The sequence below is a fragment of the Bos grunniens genome, chromosome 19, assembly GCF_055505025.1.
Source record: "Bos grunniens cultivar Pamir isolate PY7600 chromosome 19, Bosgru_T2T1.0, whole genome shotgun sequence".
NCBI classification, from domain to species: Eukaryota; Metazoa; Chordata; class Mammalia; order Artiodactyla; family Bovidae; genus Bos; species Bos grunniens.
This window is the reverse complement of record NC_141183.1, coordinates 36,634,713-36,660,549: the sequence shown is the minus strand read 5'-3', so window position 1 is coordinate 36,660,549 and position 25,837 is coordinate 36,634,713. Positions and strand designations below refer to the sequence as shown.

The following is a 25,837-nucleotide window of genomic DNA, read 5'->3' as shown; positions in this document are numbered from 1 at the left end:
CTGTCAAGCCTGGTCAAACAAAAAAAGGATGAAAGTATAAATAAATACTTCTAGCAACGAAAAGCATCATATTAACAGCCCTAAACCTGTTCTTCTTATAATAATTGACATAAACAGAGATAAAGAACATGGAATATCAGTCTCTGATCCGGAGATAAAGGTGATGAGGGGTTTGGGGGGGTGGGGAAGGAGGGGGGGCTTGCTAACAGAGCGTGAATTTCTGGGACTCTCACTTAAAACTTTGATACACGCTAATTACAACAGCTCAGTGGTAAAAGAATCTGCCTGCCAATACAGGAGATGCAGGAGACTCTGGTTCGATCCCTAAGTTGGGAAGATTCCCTAGAGTAGGAAATGGCAACCTACTTCAGTATTCTTGCCTGGAAAATTCCATGAACAGAGGAGTTTGGTGGGCTGCAGTTCATGGGATCACAAAAGAGTCAGATACGATCAAGCGACTGGGCACAGCACAGCACATTTACAATAGCCAAGACAAGGAAGCAACCCAAGGGCCCATTAACATATGGTTGGATTAAGAAATATCATATATATATATTTTTTCCAATATACTCAGCTGTTAAAAAAAAGTAAGAAGAAAAATGGGGCTTCCCTGGCAGTCCAGTGGTTAAGAATCTGCCTTCCAATGCAGGGGACCTGGGTTTGATTCCTGGTCAGGGAAATAAGATCCTACATGCCATGGAACAACTAAGCCCGTGAACTGCAGCTACTGAGCTCAAGTGCTATGGAGCCTGTGCGCCACAACTAGAGAGTCCGTGTGCCACAACAAAGCAACAATAACAACATAAAACAGTGAATAACGTAGAAACAGACACATACGGCCCATTAAAAATCACCCACTGCTGCCAACCTTTCAACAACTCCGTCACCACCTCACCCAGCAGGAGGTGGTGATTGAGCTTAGAACTTGCCTTCTCAGAAGGATTATAAAAGACAGTTTCAGAAATAAACTCTCAGAATTTTTTCACTGGTCATGAGCTTTTCTGGAGAAACTCTGTGAGGTAAAGACTGAAAGAACTTGAAGACTGAGTTTCAGAAGAGGAATGGATGAAGGAGGTTAAAGGACTGAGTCTGGGTTTATGACTATGGGCATGACTGGGCTGGAGAGAAGAAAAATTGAGTTAGATGAACAATGGACATTTATGTGAAGAAATTAAGCAGACAATTGGACCAGGATTACTGAGACCCAAATTAAACTATCAAGACTGAATGTGGGTAGGCCAAGGACTCACTCCAGTCTTCAAATCATTTCACCATAATAAACAAGGTCCTTCAGTACAGCACAGAAAACTGTATTCAGTATCTATGGTAAACCATAATGAAAAATAATATGCTGAAAAAAGAATGTACATACATATACACATAACTGAATCACTTTGCTGTACAGTAGAAATTAACACAACACTGTAAATCAACTATACTTCCAAAAAAAAAAAAAAAAAGCCCACCATAATCTTCCAGGAGAATCATTCTTATTTTACTGACAAAATCTGCCCAGGCATCATTGGACATAAGAGGCTCTACATCTTTGTTAATGTTGATTCCTGTATGAACTCCACATCCTTAATTCTCCCATCAGTGATCTTTCTCCCCTCCTTTTATACCAGGCTCAAAACACCTTCAAGAATCCTGTTCACATCCCTTTGATGTGACTTTGATCGGTTCTTCTCTTCTACTCCATCTGTACTCACGCAGAGCAGTACTGTTGCACCAAATCCAAGTGGGCACTCACACTGGATTCTCCGTGAATGGTTTACACTACCGTATGTGACATGGTGGCCACCTGTAAGCAGTAGGAGAAAGGGTCAAGGGTTGTAATGCTAAGTGTTCTCCTTGAGCTACAAGCTCTAGACTAGAGGTCACCATTTTGTCTCCTCTCTCCACAAAGGCCAAACAGCAGCTCCTGTTATTCCACTGCTGCCCCCTAGAGGGCTCTCTATTTAAACTGTGAACAATAAATTGAAGAATTAAAATGCGTGGTTCTAGAGTGTCTCATCTTCAGACCAGGTGGGTTATATTTTTCACTATGTGGACTGGCTGAAATCGAAGCAACGATTCCCATTACTTAAAAAGAGGACCGCTGACACTTAACTAGATAGAATGTTATAGCATAAACACTAGACATGGCAAAATGATGAAGTTCCAGCAGCAGGCTCTGTAAATTATCAGGGATTCCTAGAGCACTCCCTCTTTTCTATTTCTGCTACAGTTACTCTGGGTTGGTTTTTGTTTTTGCTTTTGTTTTAAACCTATATTGTATAAGTAATGTTTCTTTTATTCCTTCCTAATATGGCTTATTTTTATTCTCTCACTTTGTGAAAAAAAATTAAGCTCATTTGAGTTTGCTTATTTTATTGGTTTGATTTTTAAATGTTTTATGTGTATTCTTGTTTCTCCATTTCCTACATTAGAATTTGTGTTATTTGCTTCCTCCTATTCTCTTCATGTTTAAAACCCTCTACTAATCTAAGATTTTAATAACAGACAAAACTAGGTATGTAGGTACATGAAAGCTCTCAGTACAATCTTCATAATTTTCCTGTAACTCTAAAACTAATCTTAAAGTTTATTTTAAAGATTGGCAAGGGTATACAACAAACTATTTAAAACAGAAGTCATGATCTTAATAATAGACAAGGTAGAATATGAGCCAAGGAAGCAAGGTTACTTTAGAAAGCTAAAGGGTACAACTGGCAATGAAAATATAACAATTATGAATATTGATTTACAAAATAACATAAAAGTAACCTTCATAGAGCAGAAATTACAAGATAAGCAAGGAAAAGGAAACAGAAACATGCTAATAAAAATGAGGCTTTAGGGACTTTCCTGGTGGTCCAGTGGCTAAGACGCCATGTTCCCAGTGCAGCAGCGGGGGGGAGGGGGGAGGCGGGGGCCTGGATTGGATCCCTGGTCAGAGAACTAGGTCACATATGCTGCAACTAAAAGATTCTGTGTGCCGCAACTAAGACCCAGCAGTCAAATAAATAAATACATTTTTTTTAAAGAGGCTTTCATTTACTTGTGTCATCCAATTCAAAACAAGTTATAATTTTTTAAAAAGCTAAAAACAGAGTGGCCCTAAACAATATAATTAACATAGTAGACCTTACTGCTACTGCTGCTACTGCTGCTAAGTCGCTTCAGTTGTGTCCGACTCTGTGTGACCCCAGAGACGGAAGCCCACCAGGCTACCCCGTCTCTGGGATTCTCCAGGCAAGAACACTGGAGTGGGTTACCATTTCCTTCTCCAATGCATGAAAGTGAAAAGTGAAAGTGAAGTTGCTCAGTCATGTCCGATTCTTAGCAACCCCATGGACTGCAGCCCACCAGGCTCCTGCATCCATGGGATTTTCCAGGCAAGAGTACTGGAGTGCGATGCCATTGCCTTCTCCGAGTAGACCTTACTAATATATATCAAACATTGCATCCTGAAAGTGGAGGACACTCCATTTTTTCAAGTGTCCAATAGTATTTATGAAAATTCATACTTAAGACTTAAGGACTATTGCAACCCCCCACCTACAGAAATAATGCACAAACTATCCTATAATCACATTGCAACAAATGAATTTAATAAGAAAATCAAAGAGTCCTCTCTATTTGGAAGTTTAAAAATAAAACTCTCTTTAGCAGCAAACATTGGCTGAACAAAAAAAAATAAATAAATAAAAAAAATAAAAAAATAAAAATAAAACTCTCTTTCATATAATTATTGGGTCAAAAGGAAAACATACCCAAAACTAAGGAATTAATGGAAATAATAATAAAAATAACGTAAAGAATATATACCAGAATCTATGAAATGCAGTTCAAGTAGTACTCAGAGGAATACTTAATCACCTTAAATACATACTTGAAAACAAAATGCAGAAATCAGAGTTCCTCTTTAAAAGTTAGAAAATAATAACAAAATAAACTAAAGGATTGCTGCAGAAAGGAATAAATGAAAAAACAAATTATAATAAATTTTAGAAAACAAGAAAAGCAGAACTATTATATAAATCTAAAATACTTTTTTAAAAAGTAAATAACTCATTAGCCCAAACAAAACTGAGGAAGTGAGAAAGTGCAAATACAAAAAAAGAACAAATAATGGAAGGAAATAAAGAGATAGAAGATATTTAAAATACACAGAAGGGGAAAAAGTGGAAGCAGTGACAGATTTTATTTTCCTAGTCTCCAAAACCACTGTGGACAGTGACTACAGCCAAGAAATCAAAAAACGTTTGCTCCTTGGAAGGAAAGCTATGAAAAAACTAGACAATGTATTAAAAAGCAATGACATCATTTTGCAGATAAAGGTCCATACAGTCAAAGCTATGGTTTTCCCAGTAGTCATATATGGATGTGAGAGTTGGACAATAACGGAAGAATTGATGCTTTCGAGCTGTGGTGCTGACTCTTGAGAGTCCCTTGGGCTGCAAGGAGATCAAACCAGTCAATCCTAACGGAAATCAACCCTGAATATTCATTGCAAGGACTGATGCTGAAGCGGGAGCTCCAGTACTTTGGCCGCCTGATTTGAATAGCTGACTCCTTGGAAAAGACCCTGATGCTGGGAAAGATTGAAGGCAAAAAGAGAAAGGGGTAGTAGAGGATGAGATAGTTAGATAGCATCACTGACTCAATGGACACGAATCTAAGCAAATTCCAGGAAACAGTGGAGGACAGAAGAGTCTGGTGTGCTGCAGTCCATGGGGTCGCAGAGTCATGACTTAACATGCGTTAGTGACTTAGCAACAACAACAAAATACCATAACTGACTTTGCTCAACATCATGCAAATCAATTTGAATTGAATGATAACTGTTTAGTAAAATAGAATGTTTTCAGTCTAGAACTTTTCATGTATACTGTTTTGGTTTTCAGTGAGTATAAATTTCCTTTCCAGGAATTCTAAATGATTCTTTTACATGTGCTGGTTAGCAGGGAGCTAGAGTGTTGTGGAGAAAGAGAGGCAAGTTTTCAGCCTGTGTGGTCAGGCAGCCAGGAAAGGCAGGGATGCACAGAGTCCAGATTTCTAGGGGGAATAATGTTGTAGGGGGCATTTAACCTTGAAACACCAGCATGTAACTCCTAATCTGAGCCAATACCTTCAAGGAAAGGATAAAGTGGTCTTACATTGGAGCACTCCCTGACTATTCCAGAAGCCAAAGCAAACACTCTCTGGAAGAAAGCTTCTTCCACATACTAAGAGCAAGCAATGCCTAGGAAATCCCTTGGATGGAGGAGCGTGGCAGCTAGTCCATGGAATCACAAAGAGTCAGATACCACTGAGCATGCAGGCAATGAATCAAATCAATGGATTCACAAAGATTATCAAATATATAAGGAAGCCAGCCACTATGAGTAAAAATCAGAAGTAGCAAGAAAAAAAATAGAATCCAAGGGGATAAAGCTATTAGAAGCAACAAATACAGGGCTTCCCTGCTAGCTCAGGTGTAAGGAGTGCACCTGCTAAAGCAGGAGACATGGGTTTCATCCCTGGTTTGGAAAGATCCCACAAGCCTCAGAGCAACTGAACCTGTGCATCAGATCTACTCTGAGTCTGTGCTCTAGAGCCTGGGAGCTGCAACTGCTGAGCCCACAAGCCACAACTGCTGAAGCCTGCATGCCCTAGAGCCTGTGCTCCGCAACAGAAGAAGCCTGTGCACCGCAGCTGGAGAGTGGCCCCCGCTCACCACAACTAGAGAAAAGCCTGCATGCAGCAATGAAGATCCAGCACATCAAATAAATAAATAAATAAATATTTTAAAGTGACAAATATAGAATATAGAACACACATACACATAGGAAACGTTAAAGAGTAAAAATAGTTGATTTACAAATGAAAGCATATAAAAAGACAATCAAGATTGAATGGATAGATCAGGAAAAAATATATTCTAGAAATAAGAAAAAACAAGATTGTTGAAATTAAAGTCTTAAAGGGTGGCTTAAAAAGCAGATTTGGGACAACTGAAGAAAGGATTAGAGAATTAGAAGATTTGTCAAAAGGATATATCCAGAATATGAGAAAAACAGATACGGAAATGAAAAATATAAAAGAAAGGTTTAGAGACATGGAGGATAAAATGACAAGGTATACCATAGAAACAACTGGAGTTTTGAAAGGAAAGTATGGTCATAAGAGACAACAGAAATATTTTAACCAATATTGGTTAACAGTATTCTAGAACAAATGAAGCATTAAAACTCACAGATCAGTGTATCCCAAAGAGAAAAAAATGAACACAAATTCATAACCAGAAACATTAGAGTAAAATTTCAGAATACCACAGATGAAAAAGTCCGGAAAACAGCCGTAAAGAATGAAAGATCATCACCAAGGGCAAGAGTTAGCATGACAACAGAAGTCTCAGCAGCAACAACGGAAGCCAGAAAACAATGGGATTGGGTATTTATCACATTGAAAGAACGCACAGGTGAACCAAGAAATGTGAACACGCCAAAACTCAAATGTGTTTTCAAACTAAAAAATAATAATAAAGAGGAAATTTACTCTAAAAAATATACTTAAAAACAACTTCTGGAGTCTTCCCTAGTGGTCCAGTGGCTAAGATTCTGTGCTCCCAGTGCAGAGGGTCAGGGTTTGATCCCTGGTCAGGGAACTAGATCCCACATGTTTGTATACCACAACTAAAAAAAGACCCTGCATGCCACAATGAATATTGAAAATACCACATGCTGCAACTAAGACCTGGTACAGCCAAATAAATAAATGAAGATCAATATTTAAAAAAGAAAAGAAACAATGGAGGCCAAAATAAAGTAGAATCATATTTCTTTAAGGGCTGAGAGGGGGAAAAAAAAACCTGTTAACTCAGAATTCTATATCCAGAAAAAAAAAAAAAACCTGGAGGATGATGATGAAATAAAGACATTCTTAAATGAAGACAAACTAAGAGAATCCATTGCCAACAGAGCTGCTCCAAATTTGCTAACAGAAGTTATTTAGCAACAGAATTGCTAAAAGAAGTTATTCAGACAGAAGGGAAATGATATGAGCAGGAAACTTGGGTCACTGGGAATAAAGAACAACAGAAATTTTAAATATCCTCTCCTAGTGAATTAAACCTGTTCAACATGTTTGATGGTTGATAGCAAGTATTATAGTGTTACTAGGGCTTCCCAGGTGGCAGGGTAGCAAAGAATCCACCTACCAATGCAGGAGACAAGGGCTAGATCCTGGGTCAGGAAGATCCTCTGGAGGAGGAAGTGGCAACCAACTCCAGTATTCCTGCTTGGAGAATCCCATGGAGAAAGGAACCTGGTGGGCTACAGTCTGTGGGGTTGCAGAGTCGGACACCACTAAGTGACTGAGCGCACACACACACATTATAACACTATAATGGGTTTTAATCTATGTAGATGTGATATAACAGGCTGACCTCTGATTCCATCTGCTTCTCTGAAAGCAACTGCTTCTCCCTCTGCTCAGCATGTCTTTTCTCTGCCATGTGGCTTCTAGTTTTTTGTAACTTTTGTTTCCTATGGTCATCTTAGCTTCTCTGGCTTCTCTCCATCTTTGATGCTATGGCTACTGCCTGATCTCTGTGGTTTCCATACCATTGCTACCACCACAACCATACACACTCACTTACATCATAGTGAGAGACCAGCCCTGTTCCTTCTGGTTTGGTCAGTTGTTCCACTCAAGTGTAACTCTTAGGGTCCTAGACAGCTTATTATTTGCCTGTGGCTGAACAGCAGTTTCATTTTGTGTAAAGTAAGAACACCCAGAGCTTCCCCTCAGCACAGGCTATGGATGGGGACTATTTCCTTCTAAGGGGATGGCAGGCGTGATGGCTGCCAGGTGGAGTACAGCTGCACTAAACTGTCAGTCTGAGAACCATGTCATGCACTTTCACCCTTCTAGGCCTTTATATGTTCTATTCTTTCTTCCTGGAATGTCTTTTCCTCTTGTCTGCCCAGAAAACTTTAAAACCCAGCACAACTCACTCCTTTTCCCCATGAGTCCTCCTTGCCCATTACATCCATTCTATTCAAGCATTTAATATGCTGTTTGACCCTGTCTATGCATTTGTCTCCCCCAGCTTTTGGGATTCAGGAGATACTCGTTGCTATTTTCATTACCAAACATGTTCATTCATACATTCAGTTAGTCATTCAACAAACACTAATTAAATGTCCACTGTGTATCAGTCACTGTATCAGGTATTGGGATGCAAATGTGGACAAGGCAGACAGAATCTCTCTCCCCTTGGAGATTAGTGTGTGTTGCACCATGTGGTACATAGTAAATGCTCAATAATTATTTTGAATTGAATTGCACTTGCTTATAGTTCCTCTACCAAAGAAGAACTTTTGGCAGGTAACTTTTGACCTTTCTCAGACATCAAAGCCTTACACATGCAAAGCAGTGGACAGTAAAGTGGGCCATGAGGTACCCATCTACAATTTCAAGAGGTTCTTCAAACTTTTTTTTTAATCTTCTCTTTTAGTGTTTATTTGGCTGTGTCAGGTCTTAGTTGCAGCATGCAGGCTCTTCCTTGCAGCGCAAGGGCTCCTCTAGCTGTGTCGCATGGGATCTAAAGCACTCATGCTTAGTTGCCCTGCAATGTGTGGGATTCTAATTCCCCGACCAGGGATCGAACCTGCATCCCCTGCACTGGAAGGTGTCTTCTTAACCACTGGAGCACCAGGGAAGTCCTGGTGCTTCAAACTCGACTTAATCAAAAACTAACTTGATTACATTTCCCAATCCTTCCTTACATGTCCCCACATCTCTGTAAATGACTCCATCATACACCTACTTGCCCCATTCAAGAACCAGGGAGTCATACTGGATCAATCTCTTTTGCCGTCTCTCCCTCTTCTCTGCCCTCTCTCTCTCCCTACCATCACCAATGGAACAACAGTCTTGACAATTCCACTTCCTTAGCATCTCTTTCACCCTCCCCCATCTCTATTCCTGCTAACCCTGCCCTGTTTCTGGTCCTTATCATCTCTCACCAGCACTCCAAAGAACTTTTCTCATGGGTCTCCTGTTTCCTTTGCAACCATATCACTTATTTCTTCCTGGCCCCAACCTCATGGATTTCCCTGAAATTTCACCAGAATCCTGGAACTCTTGCTGTCTATTTGCCCAGAATGCCTACCTTCTCCCCAGCTCTCCTCCATCTCTGCCAACCTGGCAGATGCCTACTCAAATTTCAAGACTCAGTTCAACTTGCTCCCCAAGCAGTCTGTCTTCCCAACATAAACTGACCTCTCCCTGCCTTGTGCTCCACATCCTATACAGAATTCATTCTTCACAGTAGTACACAGTTGCATTTTATTTTTTTTATCATTTTGTTTCCCCCACCAGGTTAGGAACTCCTTGAGGGCACAAACTGCATATTCTTAATGGCTTGTGTATAATAAGGGCTTCCCAGGTAGCTCAGTAGTAAGAATTTGCCTGCCAATGCAAGGAGATGCAGGAAACGTGAGTTTTGCCCCTGGTTGGGGAGGAGTGGAAGAGGAAATGTCAACCCACTCCAGTATTCTTGCTTGGAGGATCCCATGAGCAGAGGAGCCTACTGGGCTACAGTTCATAGGGTCACAAAGAATCAACACGACTGAGCACGCAAGCATATAATAGGTACTCAGTAAACACTTTGTGAATGAATCCAGTAAACAAACCAAATACTTTCCTATCTTTACCCTTCTTTTTCTGTGAAACAAACAACCAGTCCTGGGGAACTTCCCTGGTGATGCAGTGGTTGATAAGAATCTGCCTGCCAATTCAGGACGTGGGTTTGATCCCTGGTCCAGGAAGCTCTCATGTGCCACAGAGCAACTAAACCCAAGTGCTGCAACTAGTGAGCCTTCTCATCACAACTAGAAAGTAGTCCCCGTTTGCCTTCAACTAGAGAAAGCCTGCACGTAGCAGTGAAGACCCAATGCAGCTGAAAATAAACAATAAATGATATGTAAAAATTACTAGCAATGCAAAGAGGCAAGAAAATATTACCAATAATCAGAAGAAAATAAAGTCAATGGAAACAGACCAGATATGACAGAGATGATGGAATCAGAAGACAAGGGCTGTAAAACAACTATTGTAAGTATTACAATAAGATAATAAGGAGAGAATTAAAGATACAAAATAATCAAATGGTAGATTGAGAGAAGATAAATATAACTACAATAAACATTTCACAAGACACATGGACTCACAGATTTAATAACACACTCTTCTGTGCATGCATAATAGGATAATAGAGTGATCACAGTCTCAAACATTGCTGCTGCTGCTGCTGCTGCTAAGTCACTTCAGTCGTGTCGGACTCCATGGGACCCCATAGATGGCGGCCCACCAGGCTCCCCCATCCCTGGGATTCTCCAGGCAAGAACACTGGAGTGGGTTGCCATTTCCTTCTCCAATCAAAAATTGCTACTGGGGATGTAAATGGATATCATCATTCTGAAGGGCAATTTGGTAACATCTAACAAGATCACAGGCTTCCCGGGTAGCTCAGACAATAAAGCATCTGTCTGCAATGCAGGAGACGCAGGTTCAATCCCTGGGTCAGGAAGATCCCCTGGAGAAGGAAACGGTAACCCACTCCAGTACTCTTGCCCGGAAAAATTCCATGGATGGAGGAGCCTGATGGGCTACAGTCCATAGGGTTGCAAAGAGTTGGACACGACTGAGCAACTTCACTTCTTCAACAAGATCACTAGTGCATCTACCCTTTGAACCAGCAGTAATGTTTCTGAGAATTTATTATTCAAATCTACTTGCACACAGGCAAAATAATGTGAGGGGAAGGTTAATCATCTCCTTGTTTGCTTTAGCAAAAGATTGGGGGGGAAATTTAAATGTCCATCGTTAGATGACTGGTTAAGTACATCATAGTAAATTTATTCAATGGAATATTCTACACTTGTTAAAGAATGAGGAAGTACTCTGTTCTGATACAGAAAGATTTCCAAAATACAAATTCAAAAGCCAAAATTAAGAATGGTGTGTTTAGTATGCTCTCTTTACATGCATTCATTTTGCTGGCTTGTTCATGAGAAACTCTAAATCATATGAGAAATGAATACCATGGTCTCCAGGAAAGATGTGTGTAGGAACTATAAAAACTGGAACAGGAAGAAGGTTTTCATTCTCTACCTTTATATTTATTCTTAAAATTGAAGGGAAACTAAAGCAATTATAAGTTCTTGGAGACAGTAGGTATTAGTACTATCTTATAGGAAATGATTTGTCTTTAGGGGTCCAGAAACATCAAAATATCCATGACCTTTTCCCTGTTAATTCTTCTCCTGGAAATTTACTCTCCAGAAGGACTTCAATAGGGACTTCCTTGGTGGTCCAGTGGTTATGAATCTGCCTTCCAATCAATGCAGGGGATGCAGGTTTGATCCCTGGTGGAGGAACTAATGTCCCACATGCCACACGGCCAAAAAAAAAGAAAGAAAGTTGAACTCATAAAAACAAAGAAAAGAATGGTGTTTGCTAGGGGCTGGGGATATATAGTTGATAATGCTGCATTGTATGATTGAAATTTATTAAGAGAATAGAACTTTAGTGTTTGCACCAAAATAAATTTGTTGTTGTTGAGCAGCTCAGTCATGTCTGACTCTTTGTGACCCCATGGACTGCAGCACACCAGGCTCCTCTGTCCTCCACTATCCACAGAGTTTGCTCAAATTCATGTCCATTGAGTTGGTGATGCTATCTAACCATCTCATCCGCTGCCGTTCCCTTCTCCTTTTCCCAGATAAATAAATAAATGATAAATATGTGAGATGATGGATGTGTTAACTCAATCATGGGAATCACTTCACAACATACATGCATAATCAAATCATTACAGTGTACACTTTAAATCTATTAATATTAAAATTTTATTTATCAATTATATTTCAATAAAGCTGGAAGAAATATTTGGGAGCCAAAGTACTCTTATGGGGGTTAGCCACTTCCATATCCTCTGATATAGCTTATTGTACATGTGTACCATTCTCTCATTTACTTACTAAATATGGCATGCTAGATTTTTTCCTTCATGCCAAAACAATTCATATCCATTGCAGAAAATGTAGGTAATGTGGATAAACAAAAGAGAAGAAAAAATAATATGAAAATCACCCAAAATTATACCACCCAGCGATGTTACATTTTTGTACACTTCCTTTCCATGTAACCAGGGAGGACACCTACAGTGCATACTCCTCCTTCTAAAACAATTTCCCCTCTTATAGCCCCTGCCTCTCATGCTTAGTTTATACCACATAACTCCATCCCACAGGTCACCAGGATTAGACACCCTCCCTGTATTAGTCAGGGTTTAGTCAGGAAAGCAGACACCACCCTGGGTTTTTCAAACCAAATAAAGGAAATTGGTTCCACAGGAAATGGAAAAGCTGAGAAGCCAAACACAGGATGGTGAGGAGACTGAAGGTTAGCAACTGGCCAGAAACAACTGCTGCTCTAGGCAGAAGGGACAGCAGGAAAAGGAGGTTTTATCAGAGCACAGAGTTTGGGGCCAGTCAGAAGGAGCCAGAACCAAGGAGGGGGATTTCCAGGGAGCTGGAATCACAGAGGCAGGGTCTGTTTGTTGGGGAGAGGAGACTTCTTGGGAGAGAAGTAGCCACAGTCAGGGACCTCACAGGAAGAGAGAAAGAGGGGGAACTATCCCAGCCTTTTCCCTCCTCCTGTTCTCCAACCATCTGTCTTCTCTTGGCCAAACTTACCTAGAAGGCTCTGGGCTAAGGAGCCTGAGGAGTGATGGGGAAGGGGACAAGGGAAGGGGGATGCGAGTGAGTACAAATAGGCAACTGGCCAGGAATTGTCTAAAAGCAGCCAATCAACAGGTTAGCCACGCATCACCTAGGTAGTATTTTTTTTTTTTTTTAGTTAATTAATTAATTTTGGCTGCACCAAGTCTTAGTTGCAGCTTGCAGGATCTTCCATCTTCCTTGTGGCATGTGGGATCTTTAGTTGCAGCGTGTGAACTCTTAATTCCCATACCAGGGACTGAACCCGGGCCCCCTGCATTGGGAGCACGGAGTCTTAGCCACTGGACCACTAGAGAAATCCTACCTATATAGTATTCTTACCAAAAAGGTTTAAGCTGAATCTAATCAAGAGGAAATAATCAAGCAAATCAAATGGAAAGAAACTGTGCAAAACAGCTGGCCTAGCCTCTCCAGAAAGTCAATGTCACAAAAGATGAAAAATATCCAGAGAACTTGTCTAAAATTAAAGGACATTAGGGAGACATGAAAACTAATTTCTGTGTGTGCTCATTATTTGAATACTGGATCCAAAAAAATCATATGTCAATTGTGGAAATATGAATCTGAGTAGCAGATTAGATTACAGTTGTATATAATTGCTAAACTTCTTGAGTGTGACTGTTTGACTGTGGTTATGCAGGAGAATGCCCTCAATCTCAGGAGATATATACCAAAGTATTTGATATCTTCAACTAACTGCATACATATATACATGGAGAAAGAAAATGTGATCAAGCAAATGTAGCGAATGATAAAATCAGTTGACTCTAAAGAAAAGGTCTATAGACTTTCAATGTACTATATGTGTGACTATTCCAAAAGCTGAACATTTTTCAACTAAAAACTTGAGGAAAAAAATAGGCTTTGACCAGTGGCATAAGGTGAAAAAGATGAACTGAACCAATCAGTTCTTAGGAATTTGAACCTAAAAGCATAAAAAGAAACCGTTAGCTCCAAGGGAGGTGGGTACGCTGCGGATGTGGCTGGCTGGTGGGATGGTGGATGAAGAAGAGAATCCTGCCTTTGAGGAAGAAAGTGAAGAAATTGGAGGAAGTACAGAAGATGGACAGGGTAAAAGAGACTTTTTTCTAAAGAATTAAGGTGTATGATGTATGGGTTTGGAGATGACCAGAATCCTTATACTGAATCAGTAGATATTCTTGAAGACCTTGTCAGAGTTCATCACTGAAATGACTCATAAGGCAAAGTCAATTAGAGGAAATCATGGTCAGGTACAAGTTGAAGATATCATCTTCTTCATTCAAAAGGATCCAAGAGGCCTTTGATCTCGTTGGTGGGGCTGGGGGCATTCAAGCTGCACCGCCCAGGACAAGTCGCCGGCGACGCCCGATGGAGCAGCAGAGGAGAGAGCATGGAGCTGGAGAGGATTGTCCGTGCAGCCCTTCTTGCCTTTGTCCAGACGCACCTCCCAGAGGCTGACCTCAGTGGCTTGGATGACGTCATCTTTTCCTATGTGCTTGGGGTTCTTGGGGACCTGGGCCCCTCGGGCCCATCAGAGGAGAATTTCGACATGGAAGCCTTCACTGAGATGATGGAGGCCTATGTGCCTGGCTTTGCCCACATCCCCAGGGGTACAATAGGGGACATGATCCAGAAGCTCTCAGGGCAGTTGAGTGGCACCAGGAACAAAGAGCCCCTGTAGCAGCCTGAAAAGCTCAAAGAAGAGATGATGTCTTCTGCTGGGGACACCCAAGATGAGGCAGCCGGCCCTGAGGAAGAGCTGCTGCCAGGGGTGGACATACTCCTGGAGGTTTTCCCCACCTGTTCAGTGGAGCAGGCCCAGTGGGTATTGGCCAAAGCTCGAGGGGACTTGGAAGAAGCTGTGCAGATGCTGGTAGAGGGGAAGCAGGGGCCTCCAGCCTGGTATGGCCCCAACCAGGACCTGCCTAGGTGTCTCAGAGGCCCCCAAAAAGATGAGCTGAAGTCCTTCATCCTGCAGAAGTACATGATGGTGGATAGTGCAGAGGATCAGAAGATTCACCGTCCTATGGCTCCTAAGGAGGCTCCCAAGAAGCTGATCCGATACATCAACAACCAGATAGTGAGCACCAAAGGGGAGCGATTCAAAGATGTGCAGAACCCTGAGGCTGAGGAGATGAAGGCCACATACATCAATCTCAAGCCGGCCACAAAGTACCGCTTCCACTGAGGCACTTGCCAGACTCTGCCCGAGCCATCTAGGCACAGATCCCAGAGGAGCCCTACACACCACACAGGGCTGGCCCTAACTCCTGTCCCCCTTCCTTCCCAACTTCCTTGCTCTACAGTGTTAACCTCCTCTTGGAGCTGCCACAGGCACAGTAAAGGTAGCCCCAGGAAGGTGAAAAAAAAAAAAAAAAAAAGGATCCAAGAAAGTTTTCTAGGGTTAAAGACTTGCTTACTATGAATGGCAATTTGAAACGTGCTAGAAAAGCATTTGATGAAGCAAACTATGGATCTTGACACCTATTGTACTTTCTGAAGCTTCATTATCTTCTGGGGAAACCATACTTAGTAACTATATTTTCCACAGTAAGGGTCTGATACCTAACCATGTGAATGAAAAACAGAGAACCACAAAGTTTTCAGGTTTTATTTTCACATATTCAATTTTAGAATGATATATGAGCCTTTAATTGCCTGCCATTGTATTACCATACTTGAATTACTTTTTGGATTTTAATGACCACATGTAAGTCAAAGTATCTTTGGTTTGCAAATCATTCAGTTTCTTCTGACTCTTGACCATGTCGATGAATTAATATTTATATAAGGCAATGGCACCCCACTCCAGTACTCTTGCCTGGAAAATCCCATGGACGGAGGAGCCTGGTAGGGCTGCAGTCCACGGGGTCGCTAAGAGTTGGACACGACTGAGCGACTTCACTTTCACTTTTCACTTTCATGCATGGAGAAGGAAATGGCAACCCACTCCAGTATTCTTGCCTGGAGAATCCCAGGGATGGGAGAGCCTGGTGGGCTGCCGTCTATAGGGTTGCACAGAGTTGGACATGACTGAAGTGACTTAGCAGCAGCAGCAGCCATTAATTATATTGTGCCATTGTAGGTTGTACTGTAGCTGTTTAATATGTGAAATCTAAATGGCACCTTTGACTTTGATAGCTAAGATGTGTTTCATGTATTTCTAAAGCTTTTAGACTATAGTAGTGTAAGTTATTAAAAGATAGTGAACTGGTTTGTGTTTCTTTTAAGGAGAAAATGATATTAGAAAATACAGTCTCTTGTAGGAATGTTCATTTGCCTTAAGATAATGTGTTTTAATACTCTTCTTTAGATAACAAGAGTGATTTAATTTTAATTTTTTATTTTTTGAGAAACTAAAAATTTCCTATGAATGTTTCTGTGTTGGAAGACTTACTGGATTAAAAATCTTTGGGGTTTATAATACACTATTTGTCAGATTTTAAAAGAACTCATTTCCCCAGGTCAGATTATAACTTCTGAAAGTGCTTTCAGTAGCAGGAATGGTATTGCTGAAAAAGTTGATTGCAGGTAAGCATTTGGGGTTTCACTAACGTTTTTGTTAGTATTTATTTATTGTGAAAATGTGTACTTGACTAAAACCATGTGTGGCTATGGAAACCACTTTTGTAGTTCAGGATATACAAATTTTGTGTGTATTTAGCTCATTGTATTATTCCTGTTCTTAGCTTAAAGCAAGGATTAAAATTGCATTTAAAGGGATCACTGGATACTACTCTTTGTGAAACTGAATGTTTTGTGTGCCACTTATAAACATTATCTATGAATCAGTACTTAGGAAGATTTCACTTTCTTAACCTATTAATATAAGGAATAAAGTATGAAAAATTAAAAAGATTACTTAAAAAAGAAAGAAACTGCTAGTTAGCAATAAAGTTGTAGGTGACAGAAAAACATGGCTGGAGTTAAGTGAAAGAAAATGAAAGTTGCTCAGTCACGTTCAACTCTTTGTGACCCCATGGACTGTAGCCCACCAGGGACTGTCCATGGGATCGTCTAGGCAAGAATACTGGAATGGGTTGCCATTCCCTTTTCCAGGGGATATTCCTGACCCAGGGCCATCTGAGCCACATGGGAAATCCAGCGCAACAACAAACTAGGGAATTCCCTGATAGTCCAGTGGTTAAGACTCCGTACTTCTACAGCAGGGCAGCAGGTTGGATCCCTGGTTGGAGAACTAAGATGCTGCATGCTGCAAGGGCAAGAACAGAAACAAAATAAAAAGTCTCAACAAACTAAAATTATATGCAAATCAAAATTATGTGGTGGGAGAATGCTACATAGCCCTGTTAGAAAAACAGCAGCCAAGTATTCTTTCCATCTCTGTAAGCACATGCCACTTCCCCCATCAGGAGGTGAAGTCTATTTCTCCTCTCTGATATGAACTTGCTTTGGCCAAAGATATGCAGCAGAAGTGACACAGTGCCAGCTCTGGACCTAGAGCTGAAGGCGCCTGACTGCTTTATTCCTCTTGGAGCCTTGAGTCACCATGTAAAGAAGCCCTGCTGGAGAGACTGGTCCAGCCAGCTCCCAGCTACCCTAGACACCTAAGCTGAGAAGCCACACTTGTCAGTGAAGCCAGCATCATCCTCCAGCCCCAGTCAAGCTGACCCAGCCAACACCTGACAGAGCAAGGATGAGCTGTCCCTGCCAATCCCTTCCTAAATCATAGTATCATGAGCCAATAAATAAATGGCTATTGTTGTTTTAAGTTAAAGAATTTGGGGGAGGTTTACTATGTAGCCAATAGGGAACAGAGTAGACAATCAAGGACACAGAGATGCCTATAAGGAGAGTGAAAAAATTCCTGAGTTTTATCATTCTAGATCATTCCACAGGTAGACTCAAAACAACCCCCACTCCTTTCTTGAGTTAAATTAAGCAGGGAGGGATGGATTGGGTGTTTGGGATTAGCAGATGCAAACTATTATATAGAGAATGGTCCTAAAGTATAGCACAGAGAACTATATGTGATAAACCATAATGGAAAAGAACATGAAAAAAACATATATATATATATATAACTGAATCAATTTGCTGTATAGCAAAAATTAACACAACAATGTAAATCAACTATACTTCAGTAAATTTTTTTTTAATGAATTAAGCAGGTCTCTGTTCCCTGTAATAGAACTAGCCAGACACAAATGTCCCCTCCTATCTTTTCTCTTTGCAGATGTTTTCATTTTTCAAAGAGTTTGATGAATATCTCTTAGTTGTGCTTGTCCCCACTCATTTCCTTATTTATTAACAGCACCTGATTTTTTCAACGGTTTGTTGTGAAATGCATCATCAAATAAAAGGAGGGATAAAATCATTCATGCAACCTAAATATAATTATAGTGTAAACAACCATCCACTAAGTTTGAGATATAAAACAGAGCCAGTCTTTCCAAACTCTCTGTTTACTCCTCAATTACAGCCTCTTCTCTACCTCCCAGCACGAAACACTGTGATGACTTCTGCATTGATCATTTTTTCTCTTCATTTTTCCACCTAGACATTTTTCCCTAAACATGACTTAGTTTTGAAAATCTGAGTAGCAAGCACCAGTGAAGGAGGGTAAGGAAAGGGTGATGCTGCAAATGTTGAAGGAGATGAACTCAACTGTCTCTGGGTCATTGTCTGGGCTTCAGCTTCCTTGAGCATTTACAAGAGACTTTTATAGGAAAATCATTGAGTAAGACGATGAGTAACACTGGGCATGGGGCTCAGCATCGTTGAGACATGAGGCAGTGCCACAGCATGGGCCAGTGTTTAGGTGTTCAGCCAGGACACAGTCAGAAGGAAAGGCTGTTCTGTATCTTCTGTTCACCAGGACTTGCCCTCCAATTCTTCCAAGAGGTCAAAGCAGAGCATTTCTAGACACTATCCACAGCAGGTCAGGCAGCAGGGCATGCAAGAGTGATCAGCGGATTGAAGAAGTTCAGAGAAAAATTTGGGCCAGACTCTCTGGGCATTTTGTCCTTGATTTAAAAGTCTGCATGAGAGTAGGGTAGGGGGCAATGGTGGCGGCGGCCCTCCACCATTTTGTCTCTCTCTGGGGTTGTACTGCTTCAGTCTTGTTTCCTTCCGAATCTAGCGCACAGCTGTCGTCCTCAGATCGCCCATCATCCTCAGATTCCTTTCACCTTTCTCCTGTGTCAGATTCCTATTTACGGTATTCCATGCTGGAGGAGGAAATGGCAAACTACTCTAGTATACTTGCCTGGAGAATCCCATGGACAGAGGAGCCTGGCGGGCTACAGTCCATGGGGTCACACAGAGTTGAACATGACTGAGTGACTGAGCATGTATGCACGCCTTCCTTAGTTTATTCTCTTGTTCAAAAAGCACAGTTTCCAGTAGCTTCTTCAGAAAGCATGCATGGGAGGGAAATGCATCCTTGAAATCTTGCCTATCTGAAAATGTCTTTATTTACCCTCAAATTTGACTGATAATTTAGTTAAGTGGAGAATTCTAGATTGGAAAACATTCTGCTTCAATATTTTTTAAAGATTTGCTTTATTTTTTTAGCTGAGCTGGGTCTTCATTGTGGTGAATGTGTTTTCTCTAGTTGCAGTGTGTGGGCTCAGTAGCCCTTCAGCATGTGGGATCCTAGTTCCCCAACCAGGGATTGAACCCAAGTCCCCTGTATTGGAAGGTGGATTCTTAACTCCTGGACCACCAGGGTAGTCCCTGCTTCAGTACTTTGAAGGCATTGCTCTGCTGCTTCCAGTGTTATTCACCGAAGTATGAAAAGTCAAACCTAATTCCTGATCTCCATCTCTTTTTCTCTCTCAAAGATTTTTAAATCTCTTTGGCCCTGTGTCCTGAAATTTCATGATGATGTGTCTGGCTCGGTGGGACTCTTTTCATCCTTTTTTCTGGGCATTCGAAGGACCCTTCAGTCTGGAAACTCATGTCCTCGAGCTTGGTAAATTTTTCTGTACTGTTCTATTGATGGCTCAGACAGTAAAGAATCTGCCTGCAATGCGGGAGACCTGAGTGTGATCCCCGGGTTGGGAAGATCCCGTGGAGAAGGGAAAGGCTACCCACTCCAGTATTCTGGCCTGGAGAATTCCATGGACTACACAGTCGGAAAGAGTTGGACACGACTGAGCAACTTTCACTTTCACTTTTGTTGATGACTACCTCCTTTAAATGTTCTCTGTTCTGTCTAGAGCTCCTATTATTCAGATATTGAACCGTCCAGGCTTATATTCTGATATTCTCATCTTTTCTCTCCTATCCATCTCTTCATCTTCTTCAGGATTTTTTCAAGTTTATCTTCCAACTCTTCTATTACTTTTCTCAGGTCTACTATCCTGCCTTAATTTTTAAGGCTCTTTTTTATTCTCTTAATATTTATAAATTATATAATCCTGTTCTTACAACAGGCCTCCCAGGTGGTTCAGTGGTAAAGAATCTGCCTGCCAATTCAGGAGACACAGGCGACTCGAGTTTGATCCCTGGATCAGGAAGATCCCCCGGAGAAGGAAATGGCAATCCACTCCAGTATTCTTGCCAGGAAAATTCCATCAGAGGAGCCTGGTGGGCTATAGTCCATTGGGGTCACAAAGAGTTGGACATGACTGAGTGAGCATGCATACATGTTCTTACAACATGAATTCGATATATTCTCTTATCTTTAGGAATATATTAGTGAGAGATTTTTTAAGTATTTTTACCCCTGTACCCTGTGTGGTTGTTTTGGTGTGTTTTTTATTTTGTTTTTAACTCTTACCTTCAATGTCAGAAGCAGCATCTGATTCTTTTGCAGGGAACTTGCTTCCAATCACATTTTCAACCCATACAAGTGGACTTACCATTTGCTAATTCTTTTGTCCTGAATAATATACTTAACTTGCCTGGGCTTTAGTTTCTTCATCACTTAAATGAGGATGATGATAGAATCTATTTTATTGGGGTTGTCAAGGATTAAGTAAAATAATACAGAGGACACTGATTAAGTGCCTTTTCAAGCTTGGGAAGTCTAAATTGTCCAAGGTTACACATCTAACCATAGAAAACTCAGACTTAGATTTATGATTTGACACATAATTAGTACTCCATAAATTGTACTATTATGTAATAATAGTTTAGAAGAGAGGAGCACACAATCCAAGCCTGGCCAAAGAGATTCAGCACTGGGATTGTTACTGGAATGATTTGAAAGGAAAGACTCTTTTCTTATTAGGTTATTAAATTGATAAAACACCATCCCAGAGCTGCTACTAGCCTTCTGTGATGATTAATGTTTTATATCAAATTGACTAGGCACTGGATGCCCAGGTAGCTGGTTGAACCTTATTTCTGGGTGGTCTGTGAAGATGTTTCCAGAAGAGACTAGCATTTGAATGAGTGGGCTGAGTAAAGCAGAAGGCCTTCCCCAATGTGGGTAGCCTTATCCAACCCACTGAGGGCTGACTAAAACAAAAAGGTGTGAAGAGGTTGCACTTTGCCTGACTATTTAAATTGTCCTCAAGCACTCCTAGTCCCTAAGCCTTCAAACTCAGACTAGAACCTATGCCATCAGCTCTCCAGCTCTCTGGCCTTTGATGCACCATCAGCTCTCTTTGGTCTCCAGCTTACAGATGGGAGATTATGGGACTTCTCAGCCTCCATAATCACATGGGCCAGCACCTTATAATAAATCTCTTTCTAGTATTCATATTCACATATAATTTACAACAATATATAATTTAAGATTCCCTAATCTATACAGATAAAAATCTGGGGACCATGTAGGAATGGATAATAAGAGTGTGAGATGATAATGGAAGGAACATAAAATTGATCAGGCCAAATTTATTGCTATGGGCTCATTAAGCAGAGATTCTGCATTTAGTCTACAGCTTGGGAAGTTAGAAAGGGCTCTGACAGTTAGGTTGATTGGCTGAAACATGGGCCAAAAGGGGTGGGGGGATGGCGCAGTGAGTGAACTGGAAATGCTGAACCCACCTTGGTTAAATGTGGAGGAAAGGATTCAAAGGATTAGGGAGATGGGAATATTACAGGGCATCTGTCATTTATGGCTTACCCACCTGGGAGGGCCTGGAAGACAACACCACTGCTACTGTGAGAAGTAAACTTGTGAGGGGAGCCTCCTCAGAGCCTGGAGGAGCTCTGAGATTGCTCTTCCCTATAGGCCAGACCTCCCAGTGGGAACTGCAGCCAATGAACTAGAAAACCTAAAGGCGATGGGAATAGGAGACCCAGCATCAATCCCTGAGTCAGGAAGATCCCCTCAAGAAGGAAATGGCAACCCACTCCAGTATTTTTGCCTGGGAAATCCCATGGACAGAGGAGCCTGGCGGGTTACAATCCAGGGGGTTACATAAGAGTCAGACACGACTTAGTGACTAAACGACAACAACAAAAGGCGACAGAAGTAACTGGATTCCAGGATGGTGAAGGCCAGGTGGTAGCACGCAACTGCCCAAAGGCAAGATGGGCTTGATTATCATAATGGATAGCAGAGTCAAAGTAGTAATCAGAAGTATTAATCAGACTAATTAATCAGACTAATCAGTCAAAGTAGTAATCAGAAGTATTAATCAGACCTAGTTGGATGGTTGATGATGGTGTTCCAGAAGTGAAACAGATAGGAAGCCTATTAAACTTGATCTGTGTAAGCAAAAGAATTCCAGGTCAAGTGAACAAAATGTAACTTGAATAATGGTTCAACAGTCAATTCCCAGACTTGAGCCAGTTTACAGACCCAGAACCCCTTGAATGAAGGGGAGGCCAGTCCCCTTGAGGAAAGACCCTGGTATGCTACCCAAAATTTATGCTATTGATCTTTCTCCCAGCCTTCCCCTAAGGGGACCTATAGCTTTTACCAGAGTAACTGTGCATTGGTGGAAAGGAAACAATCAGACCTTTCAAGACTTTGGGGCATTGGCTCTGAACTGAAATTAATTCCAGGAGACCCAAAATGTCATTATGAACCCACCAGTCAGAGGAGAGCCTAATGTAAGACAGATCAATGGAGTTTTAACTCAGGTCTGTCTCATAGAGGTTCAGGGGCCCTTCAACCCATCTTGTAGTTATTTCCTCAGTTCCAGAATGCTTAATTGTAATAAGTATGCTCAGAAGCTAGCAGAATCCCCTCACTGGTTCCCTGAAACTGTGAAATGCTAGCTAGTATGGTGGAAAAGGCCACGTGGAAGCCCCCAGAGTTGCCTCTATTTAGGAAGGTAGTAAACCAAAAGCAATACTGCATTCCTGGAGGCATCACAGAGATCAGTGCCACCATCAAGGACGTCAAGGATAAAGGGGTGTTGATTCCCACCACATCCCCATTCAACCTGCCTTTCTGGTCTGTGCAGAAGACAGATGGGTCCTGGAGAGTAACAGTGGATTATCATAAGCTTAACCAGGTGATAACTCTGATAGTAGCTACCGTACCAGAGGTGGTTTCTTTGACTGAGCAAAGTAACACATCTCCTGGCACCTCACCTGCAGCTACTCATCTGGCAAATGCCTTTTTCTTCACCTCATCAAGCAGTCTGCTTTAGGTGGCACTGCCAATAATAGACCTTTATTGTCCTACCTCAGGGATATTTCACCTCTCTAGCCTGATGTCATAATTTAGTTCACAGGAATCTTGATCACCTTTCCCTGGGGCTTCCCTAGTGACTCAGACATAAAGAATCTGCCAGCAATGTAGGAGACCCAGGTTCAATCCCGGGGTTGGAAAAATCCCCTAGAGAAAGGGATTTTATCCCTTTATGGCAACTCACTCCAGTATTCTTGCCTGGTATCCCATGGACAGAAGAGCCTGCCAAGCTACAGTCCATGGGTTTGCAAAGAGTCGGATACAACTGAGCGACTAACACTTCACACACTTCCTTTCCACAAGCTATCACTCTGGTGCACTACACTGACATTATTCTAATCAGACTAATGACTAGAGCACTAGTGAGCAAGAAGTAGCAACTACTCTACACTTGGTAAGACTCTTGCCCACCAGAAGGTGGGAAATAAACCCAACAAAAATTCAGTGAGTAGAAGGTAGTTATCAATACCAGCCACATGGCTAGTCAGAGAAATGAGGAATGTTAACTCATAGAGGTTTCCTTCTTATTTTGTTATGATTGTGTGTGAGTTATCTTTCCTTTCCTCTCTTATTTCCTTATCATGCAACATAAGATGTACTGACTTGAGATCATAGTATTTAAGTATTGTTAATTCTACATCATACTGTTTAAGTTATAGGATAATAAGGAGAGTAAACATCACTCAGGGGCTTTACCTCCTCTTCTGAGGAAGGGGCTAGTGCATTTTCAGTTGTATTGTGGCAGGCAGAATTAAACCTTTGTTATTCTTTACTTGGAGATTAGTATGGTTTAAGAAGATACATATGAGCCTCAGCTTAACAGGGGGTGGACTTGTGATGGTTCATTTTATGTGTCAACTGGATTGGGCCACAGGGGTGCCCAGAAAGCTGGCTACAAATTATTTCTGGGTGTGCCTGAAGGTGTTCCAAGAGGAGATTAGCTTTTGAATTCATGGACTGAGGAAAGAAGACGGCCCTCCCCAGTGTGGGTGGGGCTCCTCAAATCCACTGAGAGCCCAGTAGAACAAAATGGTGGAGGAAGGCTGCATTCACATTCCACCTGATCCTTTGAGTCGGGACTTCAATCTTTTGCTCTCAGCAGTTCGGATTCTTGGGCCTTCAGACTCAGCCTAGAATCTACACTGTCAGCTCTCTGGCTGTCAGCCTTTGAATTACACCATCAGCTTTCTGGGTCCCCTTGGCTCTGTTTATCTGGAGAAAACTAACTAATACATCCTCTTTAACAGCTCTCAAGGAGAGTCTATGTGAAAGTAAAACCCACACAAAATAAGAATTAAGAGATGGAAATAGATTACTCATGATGACGTGAGTGCCCAGATCCAATCTGCCTGGGGTATTATGTGCCCTGACTTTCTAGTACTATGAATCAATACATTTCTTTCTCTGAAGTCACTTTTAGTTGAGTTTTCATCACTTGCACAGACAAATTGCAACACAATGAGAACACATCATTTTGAACTTATGTATTTCACTTAATATATCATTACCATATTTTCATGTCATTAAAATTATACTCCAACATTATTTTCTTTGAAAATGTTTGCTCCTTGGAAGGAAAGTTATGACAAACCTAGAGAGCATCTTAAAAAGCAAAGACATCACTTTGCCAACAAAGGTCCATATAGTCAAAGCTATATAGTTTTTCCAATAGTTATGTATGGATGTGAGCTGGACCGTAAAGAAAGCTGAGTGCCAAAGAATTGATGCTTTTGAGCTGTGGTGCTGGAGAAGACTCTTGAGAGTCCCTGGCAAGGAGATCAAATTAGTCAATCCAAAAGGAAATCAACCCTGAATATTCATTGGAAGGACTGATGCTGAAGCTGAAGTTCCAATACTTTGGCTACCTGTTATGAAGACCCAACTAATTGAGAAAGACTGATGCTAGGAAAGACTGACGGCAAAGGAGTAGCGTGCTGCAGAGGATGAGATAGTAAGATAGCATCACTGACTCAATGGACATGAATTTGAGCAAACTCCCAGAGATAGTGGAGGACAGGGAAGCGTGGCGTGCTGCCATCCATGAGGTCGCAGAGAGTCAGACACAACTTAGTGACTGAACAATAACAACAAATCAGAACTAAGAGACACTCAACAATTTCCACACAAGTTTTAACCCTCACTGTTGAGATACATTTTTTCCCCCAACCCTTTCAAGTATTTTTGAGGCTCCACCTTCCTGAAGATTGCCCCCAGACTCAGGAGGAACAAGCAGGTAAATTCTTCAAACAGACAGAAATGATAGCGGTGATAGCCACCTAACTCTCACGTGTGAACATCTATCCATAACTGTTCTGTTACTGAAGACGGGGGGTGGGGGGTAGCGGGGCGGGGCAAGTTCAAGGAAAACTCCCTCTCATTCTTGAATAGCAACAATAAAGTTTAAGTAAGCAAAGCTGAACAGGATTTATATTCAAAGAGCTCAAGTAGGAATTCTGCAACAAAGTTCTTCCTTTGTTAGGACATTTATCTTTTGCAAGGAGGGTAGAACTTTGTG

At 41.4% G+C, this 25,837-nt stretch overlaps 1 long non-coding RNA gene and 3 pseudogenes across 13 annotated transcripts in view; 3 read left to right on the top strand and 1 right to left on the bottom strand.

Annotated features, from left to right (window-relative positions):
• LOC147352186 (uncharacterized) overlaps window positions 1-25,837 on the bottom strand; it is a 139,897-nt gene that overhangs the window by 77,579 nt on the left and 36,481 nt on the right. For 3 of the 11 annotated variants that reach the window (XR_015147999.1, XR_015147992.1, XR_015147989.1), the window contains one exon: window positions 1,710-1,801. The exons of 6 other annotated variants lie outside the window; for them this stretch is intronic. This is a non-coding gene — a long non-coding RNA (uncharacterized LOC147352186). Of the gene's footprint in view, window positions 1-1,473; window positions 1,802-25,837 lie in introns of those variants that run through there. 2 more of the 11 variants (XR_015147988.1, XR_015147993.1) reach the window with 1 other exon arrangement.
• On the top strand, window positions 13,772-15,239 carry LOC147352188 (transcription initiation factor TFIID subunit 13-like; annotated as a pseudogene).
• Window positions 14,149-15,116, top strand: LOC147352190 (CUE domain-containing protein 2 pseudogene; annotated as a pseudogene). The gene has a single exon (XR_015147977.1). The product of XR_015147977.1 is annotated as a CUE domain-containing protein 2 pseudogene (transcript).
• Window positions 14,464-15,116, top strand: LOC147352189 (CUE domain-containing protein 2 pseudogene; annotated as a pseudogene). Its single transcript, XR_015147975.1, has one exon. The product of XR_015147975.1 is annotated as a CUE domain-containing protein 2 pseudogene (transcript).